Here is a 17,593-nt window from a genome sequence, read left to right as displayed (position 1 = left end):
GCTTTTTGGTCCTCAGCTGCCAATTCCTCTATAAGCCAAGGGGCCCCTTTGCCCCTTGAAGATCTAGTTGAACTTGGCCTGGACCCCATTCCACAGCTTAAGAGTGCTCAGAGCCCTCCTTCCGTCCCCATACTCTCCATCAATTCCCAACTTTATTTCCTCTGGGCTACAGTTTCCATGACCCCAACCCCTTTGCCCTCTGCCTCATGTGGGTTTCCATCAAAAACAAAAAGTCCAATTAAGCCGAGAACTTCATGGATTTAGTAGGTTTACTGAGGACTTGGAGATGTTGACATCACATCACATACTGCACTGCCACTTGCCATCTCCCAAATTTTCTCATTCATTTGGAAAGCCTCCGGAGCCTTTCCAAAGCCTGTGTCCCCAAAGCCACCAGTTGATCCTCCCTACACACACAGCACCCTGACCTCCTGCCAGAAGCCGAGGCAGGCTCACACACCCACACGTACCCACTCTCTCCCTGCTAGGCTGGCTTGCTTTTCCTCTCCCCCGACCTCCAACGCACATGCACCCACTCTAGCCCAACCCAGGCTGCCCCAACCTGCTCCCCAACCAAGCCCAGAACTCGTCCTTTCTTTCATCTTCCTTGGGCCACAGGCAGTAGTCTCCTCTGCAGAGCAGCCAGGACAGCCTAGAGCAACAAGGGAGCTGGTGGCGGGAGACCAGCTCCAGGAAGACCAGCAGCAGTCCTGGGGGGTGGGGGAGCAGCCAGCAGGAGGAAGGCAGCCAGGCAGAGGTCCAGGCAGCAGCGTGGGGTGTGCAGGGCCTGGCGACTCAGCACACAGAGCGTGACCCAGCTCCCTGCCATGCCATCTGCCACCTTGTCATCCACGTCCTTGCCTGGCTCAAAATCCCACTCAAGGAGACAGAAGCGCAGCCCCCGGCCCATCGGAGGGTGGCCCTCCAGAGTAGGCAGCAGCTCCCCAGTCACCCAGCTCTGGTCTTGCCTTCAGTGGGACACAAACACATCATAAAGGAACCTCCTGCCCTCACCCCTCTGACTCCTCGGACCCTGAAGCCAAGCCCTGAACAAGATGGAGGATCCAGGAGTTCCTGGCTTCCTGTAAGAAGGGCAAGGAGATCAGCAGAAGCAGCTGTGCAACACGAGGAGCTTACTAATGCAGACGTGATGGAATTGGAGGCCCAGAGAAAGGACGAAGAGACACAAGAGGAAGAAGAAGTGACTGAAGAACCGAAGAGATTCACGACGCAGGAAATGGCAAGGGGATTTTCTTTATTTGAGGAGGCACTGTTAGTTTTTGAGGCACAGCGCCTGAACGTAGGACGGTACACGAAGGTTGCAGCAGCCGTTCAGAATGCAATCCAGTGCTACCGTGTCATCTATGATGAGAAAAAAAAAACTACTACCCAGACATCACTGGATCATTTTTTCAAGAGGGTAGATAGAATTGAATCCAGCCAGGAACCAGAACCTGTGCCATCAGCGTCAGGCGTGAGTGAAACTGCAGCTTGCCCTCCGTCTCCTATAGCTGACGATCCTTCAGCTCTACCATCTCCCACCTCCTCTCCCTCCTCCAGTCAGTAACTCTTCTTGCCTGTTCACCCGATGCCCCTGTACACCAGCTGTTGTACTGTACCACTGTACTCTTCAAGGTACTGTACTGGAAGATTAAAAATGTTTTCTTTATTTTTTGTGTTTGTTTTTTATGTATTACTTGTGTGAAAAGCATTATAAACCTATTACAGTACAGTACTATGTAGCCAGTTGTGTTAGTTGGGTATCTAGGCTAACTTTGTTGGACTTAGGAACAAATTGGACTTACAAACATGCTCTCAGGACAGAACTTGTTTGTATGTAGGGGACTTACTGTATTGGGGTATCTGGGGACTTTGCTCCTGGAGGCTGCCATCTAGCGTGAGGCCTGCCTCCCAGTCTAGCACTAGGACCTGGAAAGCAGCAGCAGACAGTGTCTCTAACCCCATTTTGACCAGATGCAACACCTGCCCTGGGCAGCTCACCCAGCAGCTCCTCAAGCAGCACTGAGCAGGGCCGGGCGTGGGACTGAAGTGCCTGCGGCTTCCGCTCCCATAGGCTGGACATCCCCGTGATGCAGCAGGGCTTGGGGCTGTGCCCGTCCCCCCTTACCTTCTGATACCAGAGCCTGGAGAGCTGCCGGAGGAAAAGGTTGGAGGTGTCCTGGGAGCAGAGGGCCTGCAAGCAAGCTATCACTAAGCAGGGAGAGTTGGCAAAGGGCAGGGAAGATCTCGGTGACATTCCAGGTCCCCAGCTGCAATCCCCAGCCTTTTAGAGTCAAGGTCTGCAAGACTGGAAAGACATTAGAAGCCAGCATCCCAGGCTTCCTGCCTGAGACCGCATGAAACTCCAAGCTGGTCAAGCTCATGGGCAGGGATAACACTACCTCAGAAGGGCCAGAGGGGAGCTGCAGGTTCAAGGTATGCAGACGCCCTGGAAGCCCAAGGCTGAGCTCAGCACCGTGCGGGTATCCAGCAGGCTTAGGGCGGTTACTGCAGGCAGCAGAGCCAACCAGCCCTTGCCCAGGTCTCCCAGTGGATTCTTGGCCAAGTCCAACTTCCCCAGCCTCCTTAAGCCCTGGAATGCCTGGCCCTGCAGACAAATCAGCTGGTTTCCCTGAAGGAGCAGCTCCCACAGCTGGGGCAGCATGAGAAGGCGACTGGGGACAGGGTGTGCAGTCCATTGTTGGACAGATCCAGGGCCCGCAGTCTTGACACAACCCCTGTCTCGTTCGTGCCCAGCATGGTACTTGCAGTTGGTTCCTACTCAAGTTCAGTTTCTGAAGGCTGGGCATGGCCTCCAGGAAACCTGGTAGCAGGTTAGTCATCAGGCCACTGCTCTTAAGACCCAAGCTCTTCAGGCTGTGGCAGGAAGCCAGGGCCTCCAGAGCTATGTGCCCTACAAGAGTGGATGCCAAATTCAGCTCCTGCAGCTCGAAGTGTGCAACTGCCCCAGCAGGCAGCTGGGCCGTGTCGTCATTGATCATAGACAGGGTGTCCAGGCTCTGCAGCCCCAGTCCCACCACTGCAGCTGCCTTCATCTTTGTGTGGTCCCCAGCTTGAGCCCCTGGAGGGCCCCGGGACTGGCCATCTTCAGCTGACAATTGAATGACAGGTCCAGATCTCCAGAAGCCAGGCATCGCCAAAGGAGGGGCCATGCACTGGGTCTTGGAAGATGTCCGCCAGCTCCCCCACATTCTGAAGGCAACTATACTTGACACTCAGCCACCGTAGACCGGGAGAAAACTGGACACCCGTGTTCCCATCCAGGCAGGGGCCCAAGAAAGCGAGGCCTGGAGGGAGCTTAGGTTGCCATCAGGGGTAGGAAGAGGTAAACTGTATAGGGGCCTGTGAAGAAGAGCTGCTGCAGCTGTTCCAAGCTGCCAAGAGCTCCTGGCAGGAGCTGGGTGAGATGCAGACTCAGCCCCAGGACCTTGAGCCCAGGGAATGGGAGAAGTCATCCAGGCACAGAACAGAAGTGGAACCAGAGAGACAGAGCCCCTCCTCACTCTGGGGCACAGCCTCCAGGGTCTGTGTCAGGTTGGTCACTGAGGAGCATGCCACAAGGAGGGGCAGGCTGGAGTCCAAAGGGCAGATCAGGAAGAAGAGGGAGACCAGAGGCAGCCGGGAGTCTTCAGTCACCAGGCAGTTGGAAGCTGTCCAGCCTGCGGTCACAGAAGGGATAGGAGCAGACCAGGCAACAGCAAGTGCCCGTCCCATCTCAGCACCAAGCCTGGTCCACAGAGAAAACAGAATCAGAACCCCCCTCTCTGCTCCCATCCCTTTTCCAGAGAGGAACCCAGACCCTATCCCCTCCCTGCACACATACATACACAACACTCATAACACTGACAGGATACACAGAACCCCAGGAGGGTCTGGAAGCAGGGTCGGAGGGCCACAATGCTTCCAAACTGAAGAACTGCTGGGAGGGTGGGGCTAGACTCAGAGATGCTGAGAGCTGAGGATCCAAGGGTCAGGCAAAGACAGAAGCACACTTGTGGGAGGTGAGACCTACGTCTCACTTCCCTGTTGTGAGGAAGCAAGCAGTGTTTGTGAGCACAAGGTATGGCATCAGAGGTCCAGGATCTCTGCCATTGTCCTGAGCAGTGCATGTCCCCTCTCTGGGCTTCAGTTTCCTCACCTGTGAGCCAAGCATACAGATAACCTACTTCATAAGATTGCTGCAATATACATACGGGTTTCTCTCCTCAACACTCTCTTTACTAATTCCTCTCCTAACTCCAACAGAAAGGAGGTCTTGAATAAATCAGGATTTTTTTTAAGCAGTTGTTTTGTAAGCAAAATAATACATTAAAATGAGGCCTTCATGGGCATCTTGTAATGCTCCACACGGAAGATTCCAAGAAGCCCAAAATTTACCCAAGAGGACCCATAGGGCTCCATTCCTGCCCTTCCAGGCTGGAGCTAAGAAGAACAGTCTCTGAGTCCTTGACCTTGATTTGCCACTACCAGAATGGAGGCAAGACCCCAAGGGAGAGCAGAACAAGGAAAAGAAAGGAGCTTTACGATTATTTCAAACAATGCCGTAAACCATTCAATACAATGCAATACCTGATCATGACTTTTTAAAATAATAAATTCAAAGAGAAGAAAAATTCCTTGACTTATAAAAGGGTATCTACCCCAGATCTATAATAAGTATAATTATTAATGGTGAACCATCACCTGCATCACATTACAGGAATGAAACAACTATAGTTATGGAGGTTTTAGCTAGAAAAATAAGAAAGAAAAAGAACAGAAAATAAAATTATAAAATCATAAGTATTTTAAAAAAACAAAAGGGTCACCATTTATAAGATGCTATGATTGTCTACATAGGAAATTCAAGAATTTCTAGAAATAAACTATTAAAACTAAAGTATGTTTAGCAAAGATACTGGAAACTAGATACTTTAAAAACTTTCTAACACACCAGTGCATTAGTCAGGGTCTCAACAGGAAACAGCACCTTAAATGAGGATTCTTCTAAGAGGTTTGTATGCAAAGAGCCTAATCACAAGGTGTTAGCAGTGCTTAGGAATACTACAAGGGTTAGTGTAGGAACCCGGGGCTAGCAATCATAGAAGCTATCAACACTGATAGAACTGAAGGGATAAGGACTGGGAGAAGTTACCAGAACCTGGAAGGAGAGAGAGTCTTATAGGGTCAGCTGCCTTGAGAGAAACAATGACATTCAATCGAGTCAAAAATCCAACATGAGAGGACCTCACAGGAAGGAAGGAAGTTCTGGAACTGAAAATTTCAAAATCTGTAATGAAAAGTCCATGAGATAGGATTAATAGCATATTCCACACCAAGAAGAAAATAGTGAACTTGAAGACCTAGAAATAGAAACTATCCTAAGTGAAATACAGAAAGATAAAGTCAGGAGAAAAGGAACAAAACCTCAATGACCTGTAGGAAAACACCAAACAGTCTAACATATGTGTAATTGGAGTCCCAAGGGGAAAAAGGGGAGGGGGAGTGTGAAGAAATAACCAAAAATTTTCCAAATTTAATGAAAACTATAAACCCATTATGCCATGAATTTCAAGAAAACCTAAAGATAATGAACACAAAGAAAACCACAATAAGAGTGTCAAAATGTTGAAAATAATTGATAAAAAGAAAATCTTATGGGTAGCTAAAGGAAAATTACATAAAGTGACCCATTACAAAAGCAGGAAAAAAGACAAGAATTGCCATTACAGTAACCCTATGTTGGTATAGCTACCAATGACTCAAAATCCTCAAGAATGAAGATTTTGGTTACCCTACTGGATAAAACAAACAAGCAAACAAACAAACAACAGCAGTTGAGGTGCTGGATTAAGCTAAATAGAACATGAAAGGGTTAATGGAGAACAGAAGTAAAATATACCACCAGGAAAGAAAGAACTATAACTACAGATCTGTATTTTCTTCCTTGTAGTGTCATGTGTGTTTTACATTAACTATTGTGTTTCATCAGTTCTAAGATGCTCATTTTTTTCACGTTTCAACACCTTTGAAATAAGGCTGCATCCTAAAATTGATTATCTCACTATTGCTGGTAACCAGTCAACATTCATGGTATAGTTACTACATGCACATATGCTTACTTGGTCATAGCAGTTCACATTATTATAACTGCATTTGAGTTATGGATATTGTTGATAATACTCATTTTAGTTTAATTGTCCTTTAAAATGCCTTCTAAAATATTGCAGTACAATTCCACATTGAAATGAAAAGTTATTCTATGTTCAGAAAAAAAAGCATGGAAAGAAAGCAGTAGGGCAAATAATCTTTGTTGGAGAAATAATGTGGGAGGAATTCAGGGTAGGACTATAAATATGAAGAAGTCTGAGGAATGCCATAATCAATATATTCTTCTTATATTTTAATTTTTTGTATGCATAAAGTTATATAAGATAAAAATCTATATCTACATTAAATAATTATAAAACAGCTCTAAATTATAAGTGATGAGAAAGTATTGTGTCGTCATTTAATGGATCATTTTCCTTAATGGTACATAAAATAAGAGTTTATTTTACAACTGATTCTTAGATTCAATAAAATGCAGCAATTTATTTATTTTAAAATAATTTTTCTCTTCTTTCCTTCATTATTGATAGTGTGGTGGTGGTGGTTAATTTTACAATTTATTGCTCAGATTATAGAATTTTTAGACAAAATAGCAGTTATCAGAGGGGTGACCATCACCCACAGACTGTAGACATGCAGTTACTGGTGAGATTTAGATTGAATCTTTTGAAGATAATTGGAATACATTACCGGATTTTGTTTTGTTTTTTAATGGTTGGTTGTGTTATAGTTGGTGGAAGCTTTATTTTGAAGTGTAAGTGTTAGGAAAAGGAGTTATGTCAATGGACAGGCAAAGAGGTAGATAGTAGTGAGCATTTATTATTCATCTAGCATCTGAATTACTTTCTTGTGCCTATTTAGTAACCATGTCCACCTTGCCTTTAGTGTTACTGCTTGGAGTCTGCCACTCTAGGATCCTGGTAGCCCTATTGAAATCAGGGAGCCCATTTCAACTGCAGCATCCTATGACAATCCTCGGCCTAAACAGAGAATAACCATGATAGTATTTTTCAAAGATGACAGTGTTTCCCTCACTAATGTATTTCTCAACACTTTCAATAAAGGATTGTCTTCTGGAACCATTCTAGAAATTCAGTTAGTGGGTGGAGAAAACATTGAACATGGAAGTGTCCTCAGTATTCCAATCTCCCCTCTCTATCCCTTCTCCAAACTCTATTTTATACCAAGGAATTTATGACCTTTAACTTTGTTTAGTAGACCACTGTTTAGTCCGAAATTCAGCCAACCAAACAAACAAATAATTGGAACTCTTCTGGCTACTCAAGCTAGCCTATTGAAGGACCTCTGATAAAGGATCCATACAAATAAATTCAGTATAATCTAAAATTATTTTGCTCCCTCCTTGGTCTAGCAAGCACTCTCAGGGTCTATTTCAACATGTATGCTTTAGATTTTGCCAATACAAATCAAAAAAAATTTACCCTTATTTGCCTCTCCTATTGGGTTTGACTTTGTAATTGCCTTCTAGGTACACTGGAATCTGACAGTAGTTATATATCTCTAGACTGTGGAAAAGATGACCTTCCATTTGTATCATGTCTGAATCTGTTTCTCATGTCCATTCTTCTCCTTCCCCTCCTCTGTTCCATATCACAGGTAAACTGGTATAAGTAAGTCATGTTTTCTGACTTCTGTGTGAGTTAAGAGATTGGAGGGCAAGAGAAAGGGAGAAGCTGAGATATTGTTCCCCCTCCTTCTCTGCTTTGGTAGAACCACCACCAGCAGCTACAACACTTCCATGATTCCAGCTCCAGTAGAGCAGACCTGCTATAGTTCTGGCTTCCCACTGATGGACCTGGTTGGCCCAAGTAATACACCTCTTCCCCTGTTCCTGCCTCTGCAAGAAAGGTGAGATTCTTCCATCACAGTCATAAAAAGTCCTTAGTTTTTAGGTGGACACTTGAGCTGAGTAATTAGTATAGGAGCTTGAAGTCTATATGCCCCTCATTGTTCTATAGAATAGCCACTCAGCCTCTTAGAGCCTTGCTTTCAATGGGCACTTCATTTTATGTGACTGGAAGTTTTCATTTAACTGACTCTTTCACCATTGTACGTCTGATCTGTCAGAGTCCCATTGTTTAAAGCTGGATTTTCACTGCCCTTGATCCCAACAGGCCCACTAACCAATCTTCAGATTCTTCTTCTTTTCCTGAGGGTCTGTTGTTTACACCCACTCCCTGTACACACCTCTGCATCAGTCAGGGTTTAATTATATGCAACAGAGACTGACTTTAGTTGATCAAAGCAGAAAAGAAGCTTATGGAAAGTATTTGGGGTAGCTCATGGATTCTTTAGGGGGTGGGGTATTGAGAACCAGACTTATGGCCACCCCTTTACCAAAAAGGGATTCTGTTCGGTCCCTACATTTTTTTTGAATTTTATTTTATTTATTTTTTTATAGAACAGGTTCTTATTTGTCATCCATTTTATACACATCAGTGTATACATATCAATCCCAATCTCCAAATTCATCACACCACCACTCCCACCTGCCACTGCTTTCCCCCCTGGGTGTCCATACGTTTGTTCTCTACAACTGTGTCTCAATTTCTCCCCTGCAAACCGGTTCATCTGTACCATTTTTCTAGGTTCCACATATATGCATTAATATGCGATATTTATTTTTCTCTTTCTGACTTACCTCACTCTGTATGACATTCTCTACATTCATCCACGTCTCTACAAATGACCCAATTTCGTTCCTTTTTATGGTTGAGTAATATTCCATTGTATATAGGTACCATATCTTCTTTATCCATTCATCTGTCGATGGGCATTAAAGTTGCTTCCATGACCTGGCTATTGTAAATAGTGTTGCAATGAACATTGGGGTGCATGTGTCTTTTTTTTTTTTTTTTTTTTTTTTTTTTTTATTTTGTCGGTACGCGGGCCTCTCACTGTTGTGGCCTCTCCGGTTGCGGAGCACAGGGCCTAGCCGCTCCGCGGCATGTGGGATCTTCCCGGACCGGGGCATGAACCCATGTCCTCTGCATCGGCAGGCGGACTCTCAACCACTGCGCCACCAGGGAAGCCCTCATGTGTCTTTTTGAATTACAGTTTTCTCTGGGTATATGCCCAGTAGTGGGATTGCTGGGTCATATGGTAATTCCATTTTTAGTTTTTTAAGGAACCTCCATACTGTTCTCCTTAGTAGCTGTATCAATTTACATTCCCACCAGCAGTGCAAGAGGGTTCCCTTTTCTCCACACCCTCTTCAGCATTTGTTGTTTGTAGATTTTCTGATGATGCCCATTCTAACTGGTGTGAGGTGATACCTCATTGTAGTTTTGATTTGCATTTCCCTAATAATTAGTGATGTTGAGCAGCTTTTCATGTGCTTCTTGGCCAACTGTATTTGTTCTTTGGAGAAATGTCTACTTATGTCTTCTGCCCATTTTTAGATTGGGTTGTTTGTTTTTTTAATATTGAGCTGCATGAGCTGTTTATATATTTTGGAGATTAATCCGTTGTCCGTTGATTCGTTTGCAAAAATTTTCTCCCATTCTGAGCGTTGTCATTTTGTCTTGTTTGTAGTTTCCTTTGCTTTGCAAACACTTTTAACTTTCATTAGGTCCCATTTGTTTATTTTTGGTTTTATTTCCATTACTCTAGGAGGTGGATGAAAAAAGATCTTGCTGTGATTTATGTCAAAGAGTGTTCTCCCTATGTTTTCCTCTAAGAGTTTTATAGTGTCTGGTGTTACATTTAGGTCTCTAATCCATTTTGAGTTTATTTTTGTGTATGGTGTTAGGGAGTGTTCTAATTTCATTCTTTTACATGTAGCTGTACAGTTTTCCCAGCACCACTTATTGAAGAGACTGTCTTTTTGCCATCGTATATCCTTGCCTCCTTTGTCATAGATTAGTTGACCATAAGTACGTGGTTTTATCTCTGGGCTTTCTATCCTGTTCTATTGATCTATATTTCTGTTTTTGTGCCAGTACCGTATTGTCTTGGTTACTGTAGCTTTGTAGTATAATCTGAAGTCCAAGAGCCTGATTCCTCCAGCTCCGTTTTTTCCCTCAAGACTGCTTTGGCTATTCGGGGTCTTTTGTGTCTCCATACAAATTTTAAGACTTTTTGTTCTAGTTCTGTAAAAAATGCCATTGCTTATTTGATAGGGATTGCATTGAATCTGTAGATTGCTTTGGGTAGTATAGTCATTTTCACTATATTGATTCTTCCAATCCAAGAACATGGCATATCTCTCCATCTGTTGGAATCATCTTTAATTTTTTTCAAGAGTGTCTTATAGTTTTCTGCACACAGGTCTTTTGCCTCCCTAGGTAGGTTTATTCCTAGGTATTTTCTTCTTTTTGTTGCAGTGGTAAATGGGAGTGTTTCCTTAATTTCTCTTTCAGATTTTTCATCATTAGTGTATAGGAATGCAAGAGATTTCTGTGCATTAATTTTGTATCCTGCAACTTTACCAAGTTCATTGATTAGCTCTAGTAGTTTTCTGGTGGCATCTTTAGGATTCTCTAGGTATAGTATCATCTCATCTGCAAACAGTGACAGTTTTACTTCTTCTTTTCCAATTTGTATTCCTTTTATTTCTTTTTCTTCTCTGATTGCAATGGCTAAGACTTCCAAAACTATGTTGAATAATAGTGGCAAGAGTGGACATCCTTGTCTTATTCCTGATCTTAGAGGAAATGGTTTCAGTTTTTCACCATTGAGAATGATGTTTGCTGTGGGTTTGTCGTATATGGCCTTTATTATGTTGAGGTAGGTTCCCTCTATGCCCACTTTCTGGAGAGTTTTTATCATAAATCAGTGTTGAATTTTGTCAAAAGCTTTTTCTGCATCTATTAAATGATCATATGGTTTTTATTCTTCAATTTGTTACTATGGTGTATCACATTGATTGATTTGCATATACTGAAGAATCCTTGCATCCCTGGGATAAATCCCACTTGATCATGGTGTATGATCCTTTTAATGTGTTGTTGGATTCTGTTTGCTAGTATTTTGTTGAGGATTTTTGCATCTATATTCATCAGTGATATTGGTCTGTAATTTTCTTTATTTGTGATATCTTTTTCTGGTTTCAGTATCAGGGTGATGGTGGCCCCATAGAGTGAGTTTGGGAGCGTTCCTTCCTTTGCAATATTTTGGAAGAGTTTGAGAAGGATGGGTGTTAGGTCTTCTCTAAATGTTTGACAGAATTCACCTGTGAAGCCATCTGGTCCTGGACTTTTGTTTGTTGGAAGATTTTAAATCACAGGTTCAATTTCATTACTTGTGATTGGTCTGTTCATATTTTCTATTTCTTCCTGGTTCAGTCTTGGAAGGTTATACCTTTCGAAGAATTTGTCCATTTCTTCTAGGTTGTCCATTTTATTGGCATAGAGCTTCTTGTAGTAGTGTCTTAGGATGCTTTGTATTTCTGCGGTGTCTGTTGTAACTTCTCCTTTATCATTTCTAATTTTATTGATTTGAGTCCTTTCCCTCTTTTTTTTTTTTTTTTTTTTTTTTTGTGCGGTACACGGGCCTCTCACTGCTGTGGCCTCTCCCATTGCGGAGCACAGGCTCTGGACGCGCAGGCTCAGTGGCCATGGCTCACGGGCCCAGCCGCTCTGCAGCATGTGGCATCTTCCCGGACCCGGGCACGAACCCACGTCCCCTGCATCGGCAGGCAGAATCTCAACCACTGTGCCACCAGGGAAGCCCTCCCTCTTTTTCTTGATGAGTCTGGCTAATGGTTTATCAATTTTGTTTATCTTCTCAAAGAACCAGCTTTTAGTTTTATTGATCTTTGCTATTGTTTTCTTTACTTCTATTTCATTTATTTCTGCTCTGATCTTTATGATTTCTTCCCTTCTGCTAACTTTGGGTTTTGTTTGTTCTTCTATCTCTAGTTCCTTTAGATGTAAGGTTAGATTATTTGAGATTTTTCTTGTTTCTTCAGGTAGGCTTGGATAGCTATAAACTTCCCTCTTAGAACTGCTTTTGCTGCATCACATAGGTTTTGGATAGTCATGTTTTCATTGTCATTTGTCTCTAGGTATTTTTTGATTTATTCTTTGATTTCTTCAGTGATCTCTTGGTTATTTAGTAATGTATTGTTTAGCCTCCATGTGTTTGTGTTTTTTACATTTTTGTCCCTGTAATTCATTTCTAATGTCATAGCATTGTGGTCAGAAAAGATACTTGATATGATTTCAATTTTCTTACATTTACTGAGGCTTGATTTGTGACCCAAGATGTGATCAATCCTGGAGAATGTTCCATGTGCACTTGAGAAGAAAGTGTAATCTGCTGTTTTTGGATGCAATGTCCTATAAATATCAATTAAATCTATCTGGTCTATTGTGTCATTTAAAGCTCTTGTTTCCTTATTAATTTTCTGTTTGGATGATCTATCCATTGGTGTAAGTGAGGTGTTAAATTCCCCCACTATTATTGTGTTATTGTCGATTTCCTGTTTTATAGGTGTTAGCAGTTGCCTTATGTATTGAGGTGCTCCTATGTTGGGTGCATATATATTTATAATTGTTATATCTTCTTCTTGGATTGATTCCTTGATCATTATGTAGTGTCCTTCTTTGTCTCTTGTAATGTTCTTTATTTTACAGTCTATTTTATCTGATATGAGTATTGCTACTCCAGCTTTCTTTGGATTTCCATTTGCATGGACTATCTTTTTCCCATCCCCTCACTTTCAGTCTGAATGTGTCCCTAGGTCTGAAGTGGGTCTCTTGTAGACAGCATGTATATGGGTCTTGTTTTTGTATCTGTTCAGGGAGCATGTGTCTTTTGGTTGGAGCATTTGATCCATTCAGGTTTAAGGCAATTATCAATATGTATTTTCCTATTACCATTTTCTTAAATGTTTTGGGTTTGTTTTTGTAGGTCCTTTTCTTCTCTTGTGTTACCCACTTAGAGAAGTTCCTTTAGCCTTTGTTGCAGAGCTGGTTTGGTGGTGTTGAATTCTCTTAGCTTTTGCTTGTCTGTAAAGCTTTTAATTTCTCCATCAAATCTGAACGAGATCCTTGCCAGGTAGAGTAATCTTGGTTCTAGGTTCTTCCCTTTCATCACTTTAAGTATGTCATGCCACTCCCTTCTGTCTTATAGAGTTTCTGCTGAGAAATCAGCTGTTAACTTTATGGGAGTTCCCTTGTATGTTATTTGTCGTTTTTCCCTTGCTGCTTTCAATAATTTTTCTGTCTTTAATTTGTGCCAATTTGATTACTATGTGTCTCGGTGTGTTTCTCCTTGGGTTTATCCTACCTGGGACTCTCTGCGCTTCCTGGACTTGGGTGGCTATTTCCTTTCCCGTGTTAGGGAAGTTTTTGTCTATAATCTATTCAAGTATTTTTTCAGGTCCTTTCTCTCTCTCTTCTCCTTCTGGGACCCCTATAATGCAAATGTTGTTGTGTTTAATGTTATCCCAGAGGTCTCTTAGGCTGTCTTCATTTCTTTTCATTTTTTTTTCTTTATTCTGTTCCACAGCAGTGAATTCCAGCATTCTGTCTTCCGGGTCACTTATCCGTTCTTCTGCCTCAGTCATTCTGGTATGGATGCCTTCTAGTGTATTTTTCATTTCAGTTATTGTATTGTTCATCTCTGTTTGTTCTTTAATTCTTCTAGGTCTTTGTTAAACATTTCTTGCATCTTCTTGATCTTTGCCTCCATTCTTTTTCCGGGGTGCTGGATCATCTTCACTATCATTATTCTGAATTCTTTTTCTGGAAGGTTGCCTCTCTCCACTTCACTTAGTAGTTTTTCTGTGGTTTTATCTTGTTCCTTCATCTGGTACATAGCCCTCTGCCTTTTCATCTCGTCTATCTTTCTGTGAATGTGGTTTTTGTTCCACAGGCTGCAGGTTTGTTGTTCTTCTTGCTTCTGCTGTCTGCCCTCTGGTGGATGAGGCTATCTAAGAGGCTTGTGCAAGTTTCCTGATGGGAGAGACTGGTGGTGGGTGAGCTGGCTGTTGCTTTGGTGGGCAGAGCTCAGTAAAAATTTAATCCACTTGTCTGCTGATGGGTGGGGCTGGGTTCCCTCTCTGTTGGTTGTTTGGCCTGATGCGACCCAACACTGGAGCCTACCCCGTCTCTTTGGTGGGTCTAATGGCAGACTCTGGGAGGGCTCAAGCCAAAGAGTACTTCCCAGAACTTCTGCTGCCAGTGTCCTTGTCCTCATGGTAAGACACAGCCAGCCCCCGCCTCTGCAGGAGACCCTCCAACGCTAGTACGTAGGTCTGGTTCAGTCTCCTATGGGGTCACTGCTCCTTCCCCTGGGTCCCGATGCTCACACTACTTTGTGTGTGCCCTCCAAGAGTGCAGTCTCTGTTTCCCCCAGTCTTGTCAAAGTCCTGCAATCAAATCCCACTATCCTTCAAAGTCTGATTTTCTAGGAATTCCTCCTCCCATTGCCAGACCCCCAGGGTCAGAATCCTGACATGGGGCTCAGAACCTTCACTCCAGTGGGTGGGGTTCTGTGGTATAAGTGTTCTCCAGTTTGTGAGTCACCCACCTAGCAGTTATGGGATTTAATTTTGTGATTGCCGCCCCTCCTACCATCTCATTGAGGCTTCTCCTTTGTCTTTGGATGTGGGGTATCTTTTTTGGTGAGTTCTAATGTCTTCCTGTCGATGATTGTTCAGCAGTTAGTTGTGATTCTGGTTTCCTTGCAAGAGGGAGTGAGAGCACGTCCTTCTACTCTGCCATCTTGAACCAATCTCTTGGTCCCTACTTTTTAATGTCACTTATCTTATGATTTAAAATCAGTTTTATCAGATTGGTAAATAATAGTCCATGAGTTTACACTACAGTTCAAGGGAGGTTGAGATGCAAGCTCTGGTATTTTTTATCTTCTATAGTGAGAAGCAGGCTCTACCTCTCGGTGGTTGGATTAACTTTCTCCCCTAAAAAGAAACATAGAAAGAGGCTTGGATATTGGACAGCCAAAAAGATGATAAACATCCACTGCCCTATGTGAACATACTGAGTTCATGATACATGCCTAGAACGGAGTGCTTAGGGGAGAATGCTTCTTACCCACTCCTTCTTCCTTGTAGAGAAACCCATTAGTATAACTCTCCTGGGTCTCCCCCCCCTTCACACCTCCTGGAGGAAGAAATACAACTTACATTATTCATGAGTTTGGGAGAGAACATGAGTGTGTGGAGCTCTGTGCCTTCCTCTTTCCTTTCCCTTTGGGAGTACACATTCACATCTGCTTTGTGCACCAAGTTTTATAAGAACAGACGTCACATGGGGAGATGTGCATATTCCTTGCAATGTCTATAAATGGATGGATAAAACTGGTGTTCACTATTATGTCTGTAGCTCTAAGACATAGTCTCCAATAACAGCTCTACAGTAGGAAAGATGAAAGTTTATTCTTTGGCATTCTTCTCAACTGGTTCATGAGTCAGGGATGAAAAGGAGGCCCCTCAACCCACTAATATTTTTTACTGTTTTGCAGCTAAATGTGACCTAAACTCTGCCCCTGGAGGGCTCTCACTCTAGTGGGAGAGGGATACATAGCAGATCATTATAATACACCATGACCCCTGGGTCAACGTTTGACTGTGTCACTCCTTACGACACTCATACTCCAGAGCCTTTAGAATGCAAAACTATAGACTGTACCCTTTAGGTGATTGTCCACCTGGCTTTTCCTATTTAAAAGTAAGAAGAGTAAAATTTGCAGTCAGGTAAAAAGGAACTATTAGAATGGGACTGCTTCAGTTTCCCTTTGTTACAGTAACCAGATTAACTGGCTTTACCCTAATTCCCCAAGTGGGGGGTGGAGGGCCAACATCTGATCAGAAGCTCTGGGATTCCTGCCCCTGTCTCTTTCCTTTCCCTAGTCATTCGAGCACCTCAGAGATTTACAGACTGAGCTGGAGAGGCCTTCTGAGTTCATTCAGTCCAACACCTCCCCTTTCAGATGGGGAAACTGAGACCCAGAAAGAAGAAGGGGATTTTCCAGGGCCAAACAGAGGGCAGATGGCAGAGCTGGGATCAGCACCCAGGGTCATGGTCGAGCCAGGTGAGGATGGAGTGTTAGTGACAACAAGCAGCCTTCACTCCCAACCAAGGGAAGTGAAGTGAAGCTCTTGGAGCCTAGAAGACCCCTCCTGCCATCCTCCTGGCCCACTGTACCACACACACATTTAGGACAGGGATCTCAGCTTCCCTTCCCTGGGCTGGGATGTGAGGAGTTTATGGAAGGAGCCTGAAGTCAGACCTCAGTTCTCATGCTGTGGTCTGGCTAGTACTTGCCCAGAGAAGTGCTCTGGAAATAAAGAGAGCTGAGAAACCAGCTTTGCAAATAAATAAATGAAATGAAATAATGTGACATGGCGTAAAATAAAATAGATGCCTTTGCCTTCAACGGGGGGCCACTTTCTGGAGGGACTTTCTCCTTTCTCTCTCCATTCACCCATCTCTCCTGCCTCCAAGCTCAGCAGACCCTTACTCCCCATACTTTCCCTCGATCACATCTCCACCACCTCCTTTTCCTCCCCACCCCTGCCTAGGCACTCCTGTCCTCCTGCAGGATGGACTTCTGACAAACCCAGGTGATTGCCTTCTCTATGGGTTGTTAACTGGTCAGCAAATATAATGTTTAATCAAACAAATTTTCAGCGATTTTATCGCATAACCACATTCAGGTAACATCACTAGAATTCTAAACAGAAAGAAGAAAGAGTTGACCCCCAGCTCCACCACCACCAAATCAAATGGCTTTGGCTCGCCTGAATTTGCTTCGGTTCTTGTCCTGACATTAAACAGATAGCTACCATTTTTTACACCTTCCTATATGCCAGGCATACTGAGAAGCACTTCAAGCAATACAAACCTGGAAGTATTTTATTTCCCAGAATCCCCTTTTTTTGCCTATCCAGAATCTCTTTTAATAATAAGAAGAATTAACATTTATTGAGAACATACTATGTGCCAGACACTACGCTCTCTTTTCATCCTCATGACCTAGTTTGTGTGTGCTTTCCCAACCCCACCAACATTCTCCAGATGGAGAACTGTGGGCCAAGGAAGTTCAGTGGCCTGTCCAAGGTCCCTAGGGTAGTTAGTTTCTTCCTCTGTCAAAGGTGAGAATGTCCTAGTTATTACTTCCCCATTTGGGTTTCCAGGGGACAGTTGGGATTTGGCTGTGTGTTCCTTTGTTGTAATTGCCTTTGTGGCTTTGGTGTTTTCAGGTGTAATTCCCAGACAGCCTTGAGTGAAGGATGCCCTTGTTTCCTGTTATTCCAAACATCACAAGGACAGACAGTGGAGTCTAAACAAGGGTTACAGGATGAGGAGATATTTTCACTGATACACAGAACAAATGGGAATCCAGCCAGGGGCAGCTGGACAGAACTTTTGGAGAAGAGCTCCCTGTAGTACTGCCGTAGCACCAGCCCTTCTGGGAAAGTGAAAGAGGCCAGGCCAAGAGAGTCCTGGGCTACTCTGTTGTCTTGGTGGAGGTTCTGTTTGCGTTCAGG

At 43.4% G+C, this 17,593-nt stretch overlaps 1 pseudogene; it reads right to left on the bottom strand.

Annotated features, from left to right (window-relative positions):
* Nucleotides 1–537: 537 nt before the first annotated feature.
* On the bottom strand, nt 538–16,123 carry LOC138414143 (toll-like receptor 12; annotated as a pseudogene).
* Nucleotides 16,124–17,593: the final 1,470 nt, after the last annotated feature.

Source organism: Delphinus delphis, chromosome 1 (genome assembly GCF_949987515.2).
Source record: "Delphinus delphis chromosome 1, mDelDel1.2, whole genome shotgun sequence".
NCBI classification, from domain to species: Eukaryota; Metazoa; Chordata; class Mammalia; order Artiodactyla; family Delphinidae; genus Delphinus; species Delphinus delphis.
This window is presented reverse-complemented; position numbering and strand designations above follow the sequence as displayed.